Here is a 15,422-nt window from a genome sequence, read left to right as displayed (position 1 = left end):
CTGCTCCAATCGGCTCATCTGATCATGTGCTTGTCAAAGTGGACATCTCTCTGACCATTCTCAGAGAGCCTCCTCAGCGTCGACGAGTCTGGCATTTCACTCAGGCCAACTGGCACGGTCTTCAAGCAGCCATCAATCATCTGGACTGGTCTCCCATCTCTACCGCCTCTGACATCAATCAACTCATCCTGGAAATTCTTTCAAAGTAAATTGCTCTCTCTCATGCACAGATTTATACCATCTCGTCTTCAGTTGTCATACCCTTCCTCCCGTCCATGGTACACGGATTCTTGTGGTGAGGCTGTTGCCCTGAAACAACTTGCTTTCGTCTCCTGGAAAGCAAATCCAACGGAAGGAAATCTCATTTCCTTTCACAAAGCCCGAAACAAGTGTGTTTCCACCCTCAGGAGAGCCAGGAAACAATATCTCACCATTCTCAAGACCGAACTCTCTTATCTGTCTCCCTCTTCCAAATCCTGGTGGCGTCTGGTCAAATCTGTTTCTGGTGTTTGTTCCCCCTCCATCCCCTCCCTCACCTCAAATGGCTTAACGGCTGACTCCGCACGTGAAAAAGCTGAATGCCTCAACTCTGTGTTTGCCTCTAAATCTTGTGTCCCAAACCCATCCCTCTCTGTACCCACCGTACCCAGTCGTACCCAGCTGCTCCTGGACTCTGTGTCCTTTCCTCCTGACAAGGTGGAAGAGTTTCTGTCAACCCTCGACTCTGATTCTGCAACTGGTCCTGACGGCATCAGCCCACGGGTCCTAAAATCATGTTCTTCTGCTCTTTCACTCTCTCTTTCTGTTCTCTTCACCCTCTCTTTTGCTCAAGGTCATCTGCCATCTGCTTGGAAATCAGCCAACATCACCGCTTTGCACAAAAAGGTGCAAAAACAGATCCCAGCAACCACAGACCAATCAGCCTTCTCCCAATTATCAGCAAAGTCATGGAATCCATCATTGCTTCAGATATTAAATCTTTCCTCTTCTCCAATGGCTTGATCTCTGATCATCAATTTGGTTTCAGACCTGGTCACTCTACTCTGGACATGCTGCTTCTGCTTTCTCAACAATGGATGGAGGTCCTCAACGCCAAATAGGAAATTAGAGCTGTCTCCCTTGACATTTCACATGCCTTCGATACGGTCTGGCACCCTGCTCTGATCTCCAAACTCTCCTCCTTTGGTATCCATGGAAATCTCCACGCATGGCTGGCGGACTTCCTCTCTGGTCGTAGTCAACGTGTGGCCCTGAATGGGTTTCTCTCATCTCCTCTTCCTGTTCAGGCTGGAGTTCCCCAAGGTAGTGTTCTGGGCCCTGTGCTTTTTCTGGTCTTCATCAATGATCTCTCTGACTCTCTTGAAAATCCTCTCTATCTCTTTGCTGACGACTCTACTCTCTGTCGCTCCATTCCTCATCCCTCAGATCGGCAGTCTGCAGCCTCCTCACTCTCTGCAGACCTGGACAAAATCACAGACTGGTCAAACAAGTGGAACATGTCTTTCAATCCTGACAAATCTCACACTCTTACAATGTCTCTCCGAAAGGACCGACTGGACAACCCTCCCATCTACTTTCTCAACAATCCTCTCCAAGAAGTTCTGTCGCTCAAGCTTTTGGGTCTCACTATCTGCCATGATCTTTCTTGGGAAAACCACATTTCCAAGCTGGCCTCCAAAGCCAGTCGCCGACTGGGCATCCGCCGTCGTGCGAAGTCCTTCCTTGGCACACCTGCTCTCCTCACCACATACAAGGCTTTCATCCGCAGCTCAATGGAATACTGTTCCCCCCTCTGGGCTGGTGCTCCTGCCTCACACCTTGCTCGGCTTCACGCTGTTAAGGCCAAAGCTTTCAGAATCATTGGAATCTCCTGCGATGTAGTCAACGCCGAGGGCCTTTCACTCACTCACCGCAGGCAGGTTGGTGGTCTTTCTGTCTTCTACCGACTCCTCTCCGGCCTTGCTCCCCCAGCTCTCTCTGTGCTCTGTCCCCCCAATATTCCTTCAGGTTGCACAAGATCTGCCTGCAACCCTCTTATGGTTAAACTGCCAAAGTCTAGGCTCTCTGCTCACCTTCACTCTTTCATTCCCCTTTTCTCCCGCCTCTGGAACAAACTCCCCCACTCCCTTCAATCCCACTCCTCCCTCCAGGTCTTTAAAACAGCTGTTCACCACCATCTCTTATCTTCCCCCATCGAAAACCTTGATCTTTTCTACCCCCGGTAATTCACCCCAGAGTCCTTGCAGTGTTCATATGTTTTAATCCTCTCCCACCTCCCCCAAAGTCCTCCCGATGTCCCTGCTCTCAAATGTTGTGTTTGTGTCCTTCCCCCTCTTCCCCCTCTCTTTTGTGTCCTTCCCCCTCTCTCCCCATCTTGTCTGCCGCTCCCCTTGTTTTTTGTGTTTTGTGTGTCGGTTTGTCTTTTTGTGTGATTAATGTTAGCTCTTTCACGAGCCTCGATCTTGTATACAAAATAAAATTAAAAAATTAAAAAAATAAATAAATAAATTCTGCAGCACTGAGAGATGAGGCCAAAAAAAGGACATATAGCATGATATCTGAAAGATTTGTGGGCGTATTCAGATGAAACTTGGTGGATGAGTTTGTTTGGTGACAAGAACAAGCCGATAAGATTTTGGTTCATGTCCGAATCCAGATCAGGCCCATCAGTGGGATATACAACGTAAACTAGTCAGCCTGGTGGAAGTATGCGTTCTACCGACTGCTGGTTCTAGTTGAAACTGTATTTGTTTTATTGCACCAAAACTAATGAAATACCTAACGATGCAAAACGCCTCTGAACATGAAGGAAGGAATACAGATTGTATTTTCTGTCTCACGGTTAGCAGAGCGTTCAAACAAGTGGAGGTTGAGAGTGAATAAAGAATGTGGACAAACCCCTTCGGAAATCAGCAGCTATTCAACCCCAAGGCACAACATGCATGAACATATGACAGAAGAGGCCCACCTCGACGTGGACCACCCACCGCCGGTGGCTCGGCCCCCGCGTCGGGGCCGCCCCCCTGCGGGCGGACCCCCGGCACCGCCCAGGCCCAACGGCACACCACCCCCCGGACCTGCGCCCATCCCGGGTGCAGCCGGAGGCATCCCAGCTGGCATCCCTGCACCCCGGACGCCGCCGGTCGCCAGAGGGCGCTTCGGCCGGGTCATCCGTTTGCCCTGCAAACTGGCCCTCCAGGTGCGCGGGAATTCTGGGGGGGGGGGGGGGGGGGGGCGCGTGTGGCAGACACGAAAGCTCACTGGCGTGAGGGCATCATTCCATGCACCAAGTGGGCGGGGGCCACGCCCGAGGGGTAGGCGTGGCCGCGGGATATACACCGGGCGCGCAGCCCGGAGCGCGCCAGTGCTACAGTGAGCTCTTTTAATAAAGACTCTTAAACTCACCGTGTTGTCCGCTTCCTTCTTGTTGTGCAAGCAAGCGCGCGTAGCACCGCGCTTCAACACCATCATTTGTTTTCTTTGTGCCAAGTATGAACAAAATTGGTGGATACATGTCCGAGATATGGCTGTGGACGGACACACGGAGGCACGGACAGACTATAACCAATCCATAAGCCCCAATTTCGGACGAAGTCCAACGGGAGCTAACAAATCCAAATAAATTGGTGGTGGATATAAACTTTATTACAATGGACAGGAAGAGAAAACAAATGGTGTTGGCATAGTACGATATGAAGAAATGAAGGAAAAGTTGCTGACAGCTGATAGAATTAGTGACAGAATCATGACATCACATGTACACTACACACAGGCATGTCCGACATGTAGGACATCACACACAGGGGAGAGCATCACACATGTTGTAAGAATCAGAGTTACAACATTGGCTCAGATCATGAGTTTAATATCATTCGATCCCCAAGAATACCTGTAAAGCGAACCAGCAAACATCATATTGAAGCGCGGTGCTGCGCGCGCTACTTGTTTAGCAAGGAGGAAGCGGACAACGCGGTAAGTTAAAAGAGTCTTTATTGCAAGAGCTCCACTGTAGCACTGGAGCGCTCCGGGCTGCGCGCCCGGTGTATATCCCGAGGCCACGCCTACCCCTCGGGCGTGGCCGCCGCCCACTTGGTGCGCGGAATGGTGCCATCACGCCAGTGAGCGTTCGTGTCCGCCACACGCGCCCCCCCAGAATTCCCACGCACCTGGAGGCCCAGTTTGCAGGGCAAACGGATGACCCGGCCGAAGCGCCCTCTGGCGACTGGCGGCGTCCGGGGTGCAGGGATGCCAGCTAGGATGCCTCCGGCTGCACCCGGGATGGGTGCAGGGCCGGGGGGCGGCGTGCCGGCAGGGCTGGGCGGTGCCAGGGGTCCGCCCGCAGGGAGGCGGCCTTGACGCAGGGGCCGAGGCACCGGCGGTGGGTGGTCCACGTCGAGGTGGGCCGGCTTGAGGCGATCCACTGAGACGCGGTCGGGAGTACCGCCGATGTCCAAGGTGAAATGTTTCACCCTGGTCTCCAGCACGCGGAAAGGCCCGTCGTACGGGGGCCGCAGTGGTGTCCGGTGGGCGTCGTGCCGGACGAAGACGTACTCCGCGGTGCGAAGCTCCGGGGCGACGTGCGTAGGTGGGTGCCCGTGGTGCGCCGTCGGCACCGGGGCGAACCTCCGGGCGGTCTCCTGCAGCGCGGAGCGCTCCTGCGCCGCGGACCATGGTGCCGTGGGGTTGGGGAGGAACTCGCCCGGCACCCGCAGCGGTTGTCCGAAGACCAACTCCGCCGCGGATGCGCGCAGGTCGTCCTTGGGCGCCGTCCGGAGGCCCAGCAGGACCCGGGGAGCCTGTCAACCCAGCCGCCGTCGCTGAGGGTGGCTCGGAGCGCGGCCTTCAACGAGCGGTGGAACCGCTCACACAGGCCGTTGGCCTGGGGGTGGTAGGCCGTGGTTCGGTGCAGCTGGACCCCGAGCCCCCGCGCGACCGCCCCCCAGAGCTCCGAGGTGAACTGGGGGCCGCGGTCGGACAAGATGTCCGAGGGGGCGCCGAACCGGGCGACCCAGGTGGCGATGAACGCCTGCGCGACGTCCGCCACCGTCGTCGCCGCCAAAGGCACGGCCTCCGGCCACCGGGTTGTGCGGTCCACTATTGTGAGGACATGGGTGAAACCCTGCGAGGGGGGCAGAGGTCCCACCAGGTCCACGTGAACGTGGTCGAACCTACGTTCCGGCACCGTAAACGGGGCCAATGGGGACTGGGTGTGTCGGTGCACTTTCGCGCGCTGGCACGCGAGGCACGTCCTGGTCCAGCCGCGGACGGCCTTCCGGAGGCCATGCCAGACAAACTTGTCGGCGACCAACCTCTGGGAGGCCTTCGTGCCCGGGTGGGACAGGCCGTGGATGGCGTCAAAAACCCGGCCCGCGGGCACGATGGGGCGAGGCCGCCCGAGGGAGACGTCGCACAAGATGGCCGCGCCGTCGAACGGCACCTCGGTGACGCCGAGGCCCGTGACGGCGGTCCGCAAGGCCTGGACGCCAGGGTCGGCGGCCTGGTCCGCCGCCATCCGGGCATAGTTGATGCCGAGGTGGACTGCGTGGGCGACGGACCGGGAAAGGCAATCCGCCACCGGGTTGTCCTTCCCCGCGACGTGCCGGATGTCCGTCGTATATTCGGACACGGCCGAGAGGTGACGCTGCTGCCGGGCTGACCACGGCTCGGTGACCTTGCCCATCGCGAAGACCAGTGGCTTGTGGTCGACGAAGGCCGTGAACGCACGGCCCTCGAGCAGATGGCGGAAGTGCCTGACCGCCAGGTGAAGCCCGAGCAACTCGCGGTCGAAGGTACTATAGCGGCGTTCGGGCGGGCGAAGCTGCCGGCCGAAGAACGCCAGCGGTTGCCAGGCACCACGCACCCATTGCTCGTGCACCGCGCCCACCGCGTAGTCCGAGGCGTCGGTGGTGAGGGCGATCGGTGCTTCGGGCGCCGGGTGCGCGAGCATGGTGGCGTCAGCCAAGGCGAGCTTCGCGCCCGCGAACGCCGTGTCCATCTGCTCGGTCCAAGTAACGTCACCTTTGCCCGGCTTCCCTCGGAGGGCCTCGTGCAGGGGGCGCAGGAGCTGGGCGATGTGGGGCAGGAACCGATGGTAAAAGTTTACCATGCCCAGGAACTCCTGGAGCCCCTTGATCGTGCGGGGGCGCGGAAACCCCTTCACCGCCTCCACCTTGGCCAGTAGGGGGACGGCCCCGTGCCTGGTGACGCGGTGCCCCAAAAAGTCGATGTCGGCGTTGCCGAACCGGCACTTGGCGGGGTTCATGATGAGGCCATGCTGGCCCAGGCGTTCGAAGAGCGTGCGGAGATGGTGGAGGTGCTCTTCGCGGGACGCGCTGGTGACGAGGATGTCATCCAGGTAGACGTACACGAAATCCAAGTCGCGCAAGACGCTGTCCATTAGTCACTGGAACGCCTGAGCCGCATTTTTCAACCCGAAGGGCATCCGAAGAAATTCGAAAAGTCCGAATGGCGTGATGACGGCCGTCTTCGGGATGTCCTCCGGCCTGACGGGGACCTGATGGTAGCCGCGTATGAGGTCCACCTTCGAAAAGAAGGACATGCCCGCCAACCGGGCGGAGAAGTCCTGAATGTGGGGGACGGGGTAGCGGTCGGGGGTGGTGGCGTCGTTGAGGCGCCGGTAGTCCCCGCACGGTCCCCGCAGCTCGCAAACCCCGCCGGGCTTTGGCACGATGTGGAGCGGCGACGCCCAAGCACTCTCGGAGCGCCGCACGATGCCGAGCCGCTCCAGCGTAGCGAACTCCGCTTTAGCTACCGCGAGCTTCGTCGGCTCGAGGCGGCGTGCCCGGGCGTAGACCAGTGGCCCGGCGGTGGGGATGTGATATTCCACCCCGTGCTTGACGGCCCCCGCCGAGAAGGTGGGCTGCGTGAGGGCCGGGAAGCTGGCGAGGAGGCGGGCGAACTCGTCCGCCGCCGGAAGCGTACAGATCGACCTCGCCGGCACCGAACCGTTCAGCAAACCGCTCGGCGAGCCGCTCGGTGAGCCGCTTGACGAGCTAGGCAGCGCGCAAGCGAGCGAGCTGAACGTTTCAGCCTGGATAAGGCGTCTGTGCTTGAGGTCGACCAACAGCCCGTTAGCACACAGGATGTCCGCGCCGAGCAATGCCATGGGCACGTCGGCAGTGAGGAACGACCACCGGAAAACTTGCCCCCCGAACCGCAGGGAGAGGCGGCGGCCGCGAGGTGTGCATCAGCATCAGCCATGAGGTGTGCATCAGCCTCGGGGTGCGCGCCGGCCGCGCCAAAACTCGCCTGTGTGTCCAAAGCTGCGAAGAACTTGTCGGCCTCGGCAGCGAGAGCTCGGGGTTCCATTATCGCGGAACCGGCCAACGCGAGGCATACTCGTGCCGGCAGCTGGCGTCGAAATAGCGCTCGGAACAGAAAATCCGGGGTTTCGCCGCCCAGCAGCGACAGCATATGGTCCATTCGGACTGACGGTCACGGGTCACCGAGCTCGGGGAGGTCCAGGAGGCGGTCGGCCCGTGCGTCCACCGTGAGGCCGAACGTGGCGAGGAGGAGACGCTTGATCACCTCGTACCTGCCGTCGGCCGGTGGGTTCCTCAGGACCGACACGACGCGGGCGGCCGTGCCGGGCCCGAGGGAGGCGACCACGTGGCAGTACATGGTCTCGTCCACCGTGATGCTTCGAAGTCGGAACTGGGCTTCTGCCTGCAGGAACCAAACTTCAGCCTGAGCCTCCCAGAACTCGGGGAGTTTGATTGTGACCGCGTTGGTTGCCATTGCTGTGGCGTGTTCGGGTGGTCAGCGACGGCTGACCAGAACGTCGGAGGGTCACCGATGAAGCACAGTGCTACGCGCGCTACTTGTTTAGCAAGGAGGAAGCGGACAACGCGGTAAGTTAAAAGAGTCTTTATTGCAAGAGCTCCACTGTAGCACTGGAGTGCTCCGGGCTGCGCGCCCGGTGTATATCCCGAGGCCACGCCTACCCCTCGGGCGTGGCCGCCGCCCACTTGGTGCACGGAATGGTGCCATCACGCCAGTGAGCGTTCGTGTCCGCCACAATATCAATATTCAGCATACAGTCACGTGAAAAAGTAAGTACACCCCATGTAAAGTTTTGACTTTTTCAACATATTTCAACATGCAGCTATTTGATCTTCATTTCAACAATATTGATAGATAAAGGTGATATCATATAACAAATATCATGAAACATTTACATTTTGTAGTCCATTGTATAATTTAAATAAACATAAATGCAAATTTCGCATGTGGAAAAAGTAAATACACCCCTGTGGGAGCTGTGCTCGCACGATAAAGCCAGACAAAATGGACGACACAGGAACGAAGGTTCACCGAGCTATTTATTTTAGCTCAACAGGAAATAACTCAAAAGCACTGAATCTGCCGATCGAACGGGCGGCAATTTATAATCAAAGTTCAACACACAAAAGCCACGCCTCTCAGGCGGGGCGTGGTATGCAAATAGGTAAGCCATGCCTCTCAACGGGGCGTGGCATGCGAGTCAAGTGTTCGCCCGGGAAAGGCAAGTCTGGACATGTCCGGGCGAGTCCGGGCAAGTCACCGCTCGCCGGTTGCGTCATCAGCCGGTGCAAGATGATTGTGTATGCTTCCGGTAACCGCTACACCCCTACATTTATCACTACTTCAAATACCTAAAATTAGAATCAGGTGCACCAGCTCAGGTGCAAATTATTAGAACATCGTTAGAGAGGATCTTGGAGGAACCTGTCTTATTTAAACCTCAGACATTTAGTTTGGTTTGCTCTTTGTTGTTGAAGTGTGCGGCGTCACCATGCCTAGATCAAAAGAGCTCTCTGAGGCCTTCAGAAAGAAGGTTATAGATGCCTACGAATCTGGGAAGGGATTTAAAAGGATCTCCAAACAATTTGAAATCAATCATTCGACTGTCCGGAAGATCATCTACAAGTGGAGAAGATTAGTGGTCGGATGCATCGCTTTCCAAAACAAAGGGTTGACTTTTTTTTCTTTTTCTTTTTTTGTATACTGAATCGAGGCTCGTGAAAGAGCTGACATTCCAGAACCCCCCATGACATTTACTTCACAAACAAATCAACCAGACAAACAAAATATATAAAAAGAGGGAGCGGAAGACAAGAGAATGGGAAGCACACAAACACTTGAGAGCACACAACATTTGAGAGCAGGGAGATGTGTGGGAGGGAGAGGGCTCGGGGGGAGGAGGCGTGGGAAGGGGTGGGGGGGGGGGGGGTGGGGGGTGGGAGAAGTATAAAACACAAGGACACCAAGGACTACCAGGTCAGAAGTTGGTATTTCAAAAAGTGGAATTGGGGTGAAATTATCGGGGATAGAAAAGATCAAGGTTTTGGATGGGGGAAGATAAGAGATGGTGGTGAACAGCTGTTTTAAAGACCTGGAGGGTGGAGTGGGATTGAAGAGAGTGAGGGAGTTTGTTCCAGAGGCGGGAGAAAAGAGGAATGAAGGAGTGAAGGTGAACAGACAGTCTTGATTTTGGCAGTTTAACCATAAGAGGGTTGCAGGCAGATCTTGTGCGACCTGTAGGAATATTTGCGCGACAGAGCCCAGAGAGAGCTGGGGGGGCAAGGCCAGAGAGGAGTCGGTAGAAGACGAAAGACCACCAACCTGCCTGCGGTGAGTGAGTGAAAGGCCCTTGGAGTTAGCTTCATCGCGGGAGATTCCAATGATTCTGAATGCTTTGCTTTCAACAGCGTGAAGACGAGCTAGGTGTGAGGCAGGAGCACCAGCCCAGAGGGGAGAGCAGTATTCCATTGAGCTGCGGATGAAAGCCTTGTACGTGGTGAGGAGCTCAGGTGTGCCAAGGAAGGACTTCGCACGACGGAGGATGCCCAGTCGGCGACTGGCTTTGGAGGCCAGATTTGAAATGTGGTTTTCCCAGGAAAGATCATGGCAGATAGTGAGACCCAAAAGTTTGAGTGACAGAACTTCTTGGAGAGGATTATTCAGAAAGTAGATGGGAGGGTTGTCCAGTCGGTCTTTTCGGAGAGACATTGTAAGAGTGTGAGATTTGTCAGGATTGAAAGACATGTTCCACTTGTTTGCCCAGTCTGTGATTTTGTCCAGGTCTGCAGAGAGTGAGGAGGCTGCAGACTGTCGATAGAGGACACAGCGGCGCCAGCTATGTCGGACTTCAGGCCATGGGAAGCGGCCATGGCGGCATGACCCATGGGGAACACTTTGCAATCTACAATTGGGTGGAGCTCTTCAGAAAAATTTTGGACCCACTTCGAGTTATGTGCAAATAGTCCGAGGGCACGCTTAAACAAAGCGCGATCATGTGGTGGGGCCATGTCGAGCAAAGGTCGCAGCCGTTCCTTGTCTGGAGTGATAGTGCCCTGGGTCACGGTGTACCCCCGCAGATCTATTGTTCGGGCGGAATAGCGACATTTAGCCTCGCTCAGAGTTAGCCGATACGTGCGCGCAACCTGGAGGAATCTCTGCAAATTAGCATCATGATGGGCCTGATCGTACCCACAAACTGTTAGATTGTCCAGGTAAACAAAGACATCGGTTAAGTGTTCCTTCGCGATTATGTCATCTATGGCCCTTTGAAAGCATGCCACCCCGTTTGTGACCCCAAAAGGTAATCAAGTGAACTGGTACAACCTCTGTCCGGATTCAAACCCGGTGTACATGCGATCGGCCTCCGCAATAGGGATCTGATGATACGCGCTGCGGAGATCTATTGTGCTGTACATTGAGTACTGGGCCACCTGCCGAACCAGGGAGTCCAATCCCGGGAGTGGGTAGGCGTCCAATTGCGTAAACCGATTAATTGTCTGCGAGTAGTCGATTACCATGCGTTTGCGATGATTTTCTATCTGGACTACCAGAACTTGAGCCCTCCAAGGCGATCGACTAGGTTCGATTATACCCTCCTTTAGAAGTCGGCTAGTTTCCTCCACTCTAAATTGCGTGTCAGCCCGCGAGTATCGTCGCGATTTAACAGCAACCGGGGTGCAGTCAGGAGTAAAATTTGGAAACAGCGTCAGGAGTTCAATTTCCTTCCCGGCCAGAGCACACACAGAGAGAGTATTGTCACCTCCAAATTCCATTTCCAACCGTCCATGTCGACGGAGAAAATCATGACCTAGTAGCACTTCTGCACATAACATTGGTAAAACCATTAAATGCACATCTGGAAACATGCAGCCATTGATCACTAGCTTCAGCCGGCATTCACCTTTGGTACACAGCCAAAGAGCTTGTGAAGCCATGAAAATCCTGCGCATTGTCCCGAGAATCGGCCAGCCATGCTTCTGGACGAGCCGCAAGTCATCATCGCTATCAGTAGAGCCTGTGTCGATCAAGGCATTGACCATCTGTCCCTCAATCATGACTGGAATAACAGCGTTGGTTAACCCGGGTGGCCCTGTAGTTGTCGAAACATCCAGAGGTGGCGATCGAGCCACGCGCCAGGTCGGATACCAGCTGGTGTTGAGCGTGAAATTGCCGCGGGCGATGAAAGAGTTCCCATCAAGGGCGTGCGTGCCGCGCGAGGCCCGTGCGGGGAGATCCTAGTTTTGGGCGCACGATGGCGCCTCGCAGGCTGTGAGTGGATCCCAGTCAAGGTCGCGTGAGATGCAGATTGTGCCCCAGACCGTGCGAAAAGCACGGACAATGTCAAGCGAGTTCGCTGGCCCGTTCCCTGGCCCCGTGTCGATCGGCATACCTTTGAGCAATGACCTTTCCGTGAGCACGAATGGCACGTCGCTTCGTGCGCGGGGCAAACTGTTCTCAAATGATTTCGATTTCCACAAAAATAGCACTTTGCGGTACCACCGGCAGATGGGGTCGTGGCAGTAGCGGCGGTCACGCTCGGGCCCGAAGTCTCGAGAGTGTCCGTTGTCCCCGATTCCAGCGGAGGTTCAGCATCTGCTTGCTCTGCTACCGCAGCCCTCTCCGCTTGCTCACCAGTTTGCCCCGCAGTGATGTACGGACGATCGTGACGATCGTATGCCTCCGATTGTCTCCGCGCCTCGTCATAAACGAGCGCTGACTTATGAGCAGTCTCAAGAGTTAGATCGGCAGTTCTCGCAATCTTTGGCATATAATCGGTGAGTGTATGCCGGAAACAAATGCATCTCTCATTAAATCATCACAGACTTGTTCATGGGATCTTTGTTCACCTGTACAGTCCTTCACTAAACGGCTTAAAATATCATATCCTTTATATCCTTTGAAACCCTGCTTTTCCCTTTAAAAGACTTATGTTACATTACTTTGCCTGTCATGTCTCTCAAGGATTATATAGTTTGTGTGACTTTTTATAGCATGTCTCTTACTGTCGAAATATCCCTTTAGAACTTAATATATCCTCATAAAGAGTTATATGTCTTGTAAAAGCCAGGCCCTGATATTATCCTTCACTCTGTGAAGACCAAACCGTATCTTTCCAGCCTCCCTTAAGACTGTGTTAGATCACTTTCATGTTTGGCATTTTTACGACTTGCTGAACTTTCCCCCAAAAAACAGGTTTCTAGAAAATCGTCAACATGGTTGACCCATGAGTGACCTTGGAGACCACTCCGTCTTTCTCTTTGTCTTGAGAGCTAAAAACCACACCCCAATATTCCCTTTATAAAGTGAAACTCGTCCGAATTGTTTTAGAGCATCTTGTTGGAACGTTGGTCCTTGGAGCTTCTGTCCGACGTGTTTTGCTCTCCACCAAGCTTGTGTGTATAACGAATCCAATAAATATATCAGTTGTTCCTTCTCTGTCATGAGTCTTGAGTCCTAAGTCAATGGATCCCGTCAGGTACCGGGTGTAAACTGCGCTTCCAGTCTTGATGTAGATTCGGCATAGTTCCGCTTCAGCAGTATCGTATGTGACGCACTGAGAAATGTGCTGATAGACAGAATGGGACACGCGAGAGTTAAGCACTGCGAGCTTTGTCTCATCCGTGAGATCAGCTTGGGCTCCGAGGTAACTCATCAGCAGTCAAAGCCAGTGCTGCAGCTGGGCAGCTGAGTCCGATGCTTGTGGATCCGCTCCGAAGATCGGGACAAGGATCAGCTTATGAGACATCGCTGTCGATCAAGACAAGAGACGAATGATATGAATTGTTGGAAGAATCAGAGTTACAACATTGGCTCAGGTCATGAGTTTAATATCATTCGATCCCCAAAAATACCTGTAAAGAGAACCAGCGAACATCATATCAATATTCAGCATACATCTGAACTAGTAATGAGTTTACAGATGAGCACAAGCAAGCCGTAACAAAGTGTCGGTACATACCATCTAGTTATGCACCAGCACAGCATACAGTTCATGTCTCAGGTATGATCATAGCGCTGAATGACCGAGTTCTCACAACGGCCGCGTAGCGGGCAAAAGACGCTTGACACCTGGGTTCAGATGACCCAGGACAATAGACAGAATTTCATGACAACACACAGGGGAGAGAATCACACACAGTGGAGAGCCTCACACACAGAGGAGAGCATGGCACACAGAGGAGAGCATGGCACACAGGGGAGAGCATCGCACACAGGGGAGAGCATCGCACACAGGGGAGAGCATCGCACACAGGGGAGAGCATCGCACACAGGGGAGAGCATCGCACACAGGGGAGAGCATCGCACACAGGGGAGAGCATCGCACACAGGGGAGAGCATCGCACACAGGGGAGAGCATCGCACACAGGGGAGAGCATCGCACACAGGGGAGAGCATCGCACACAGGGGAGAGCATCGCACACAGGGGAGAGCATCGCACACAGGGGAGAGCATCGCACACAGGGGAGAGCATCGCACACAGAGGAGAGCATCGCACACAGAGGAGAGCATCGCACACAGAGGAGAGCATCACACACAGGGGAGAGCATCACACACAGGGGAGAGCATCACACACAGGGGAGAGCATCACACACAGGGGAGAGCATCACACACAGGGGAGAGCATCACACACAGGGGAGAGCATCACACACAGGGGAGAGCATCACACACAGGGGAGAGCATCACACACAGGGGAGAGCATCACACACAGGGGAGAGCATCACACACAGGGGAGAGCATCACACACAGGGAAGAGCATCACACACAGGGGAGTGCATCACACACAGGTTAGAGTATTGCACACAAGGGAGAGCATCACACTCCGGGGAGACCATCACACACAGGGGAGAGCATCACACAGGGGAGAACATCACACACAGGGGAGAGCATCACACACAGGGGAGAGCATCACACACAGGGGAGAGCATCAAACACAGGAGAGAGCATCACACACAGGGGAGAGCATCGCATACAGGGGAGAGCATCACACACAGGGGAGAGCATCGCACACAGGGGAGAGCATCGCACATAGAGGAGAGCATCACAAACAGGGGAGAGCATCGCACACAGTGGAGAGCATCACACACTGGGAAGAGCATCACACACAGGGGAGAGCATCACACACAGGGGAGAACATCACACACAGGGGAGAGCATCACACACAGAGGAGAGCATCACACACAGAGGAGAGCATCACACACAGGGGAGAGCATCACACACAGGGGAGAGCATCACACACAGGGGAGAGCATCGCACACAGGGGAGAGCATCGCACACAGGGGAGAGCATCGCACACAGGGGAGAGCATCGCACACAGGGGAGAGCATCGCACACAGGGGAGAGCATCGTACACAGGGGAGAGCATCGCACACAGGGGAGAGCATCACACACAGGGGAGAGCATCGCACACAGGGGAGAGCATCGCACACAGGGGAGAGCATCGCACACAGGGGAGAGCATCGCACACAGGGGAGAGCATCGCACACAGGGGAGAGCATCGCACACAGGGGAGAGCATCGCACACAGGGGAGAGCATCGCACACAGGGGAGAGCATCGCGCACAGGGGAGAGCATCGCGCACAGGGGAGAGCATCGCGCACAGGGGAGAGCATCGCGCACAGGGGAAAGCATCGCGCACAGGGGAGAGCATCGCGCACAGGGGAGAGCATCGCGCACAGGGGAGAGCATCGCGCACAGGGGAGAGCATCGCGCACAGGGGAGAGCATCGCGCACAGGGGAGAGCATCGCGCACAGGGGAGAGCATCGCACACAAGGGAGAGCATCGCACACAAGGGAGAGCATCGCACACAAAGGAGAGCATCGCACACAAAGGAGAGCATCGCACACAAAGGAGAGCATCGCACACAGGGGAGAGCATCACACACATGGGAGAGCATGACACACAGGGGAGAGCATCACACACATGGGAGAGCATCACACACATGGGAGAGCATCACACACATGGGAGAGCATCACACACATGGGAGAGCATCACACACAGGGGAGAGCATCACATACAGGGGAGAGCATCACACACAGGGGAGAGCATCACACACAGGGGAGAGCATCACACACAGGGGAGAGCATCACACACAGGGGAGAGCATCACACACAGGGGAGAG

Source organism: Myxine glutinosa, chromosome 2 (genome assembly GCF_964187855.1).
Source record: "Myxine glutinosa chromosome 2, kmMyxGlut1.1, whole genome shotgun sequence".
In the NCBI taxonomy this organism is placed as follows: domain Eukaryota; kingdom Metazoa; phylum Chordata; class Myxini; order Myxiniformes; family Myxinidae; genus Myxine; species Myxine glutinosa.
The sequence above is the reverse complement of the archived record's forward strand: the minus strand, read 5'-3'. Positions refer to the sequence as shown.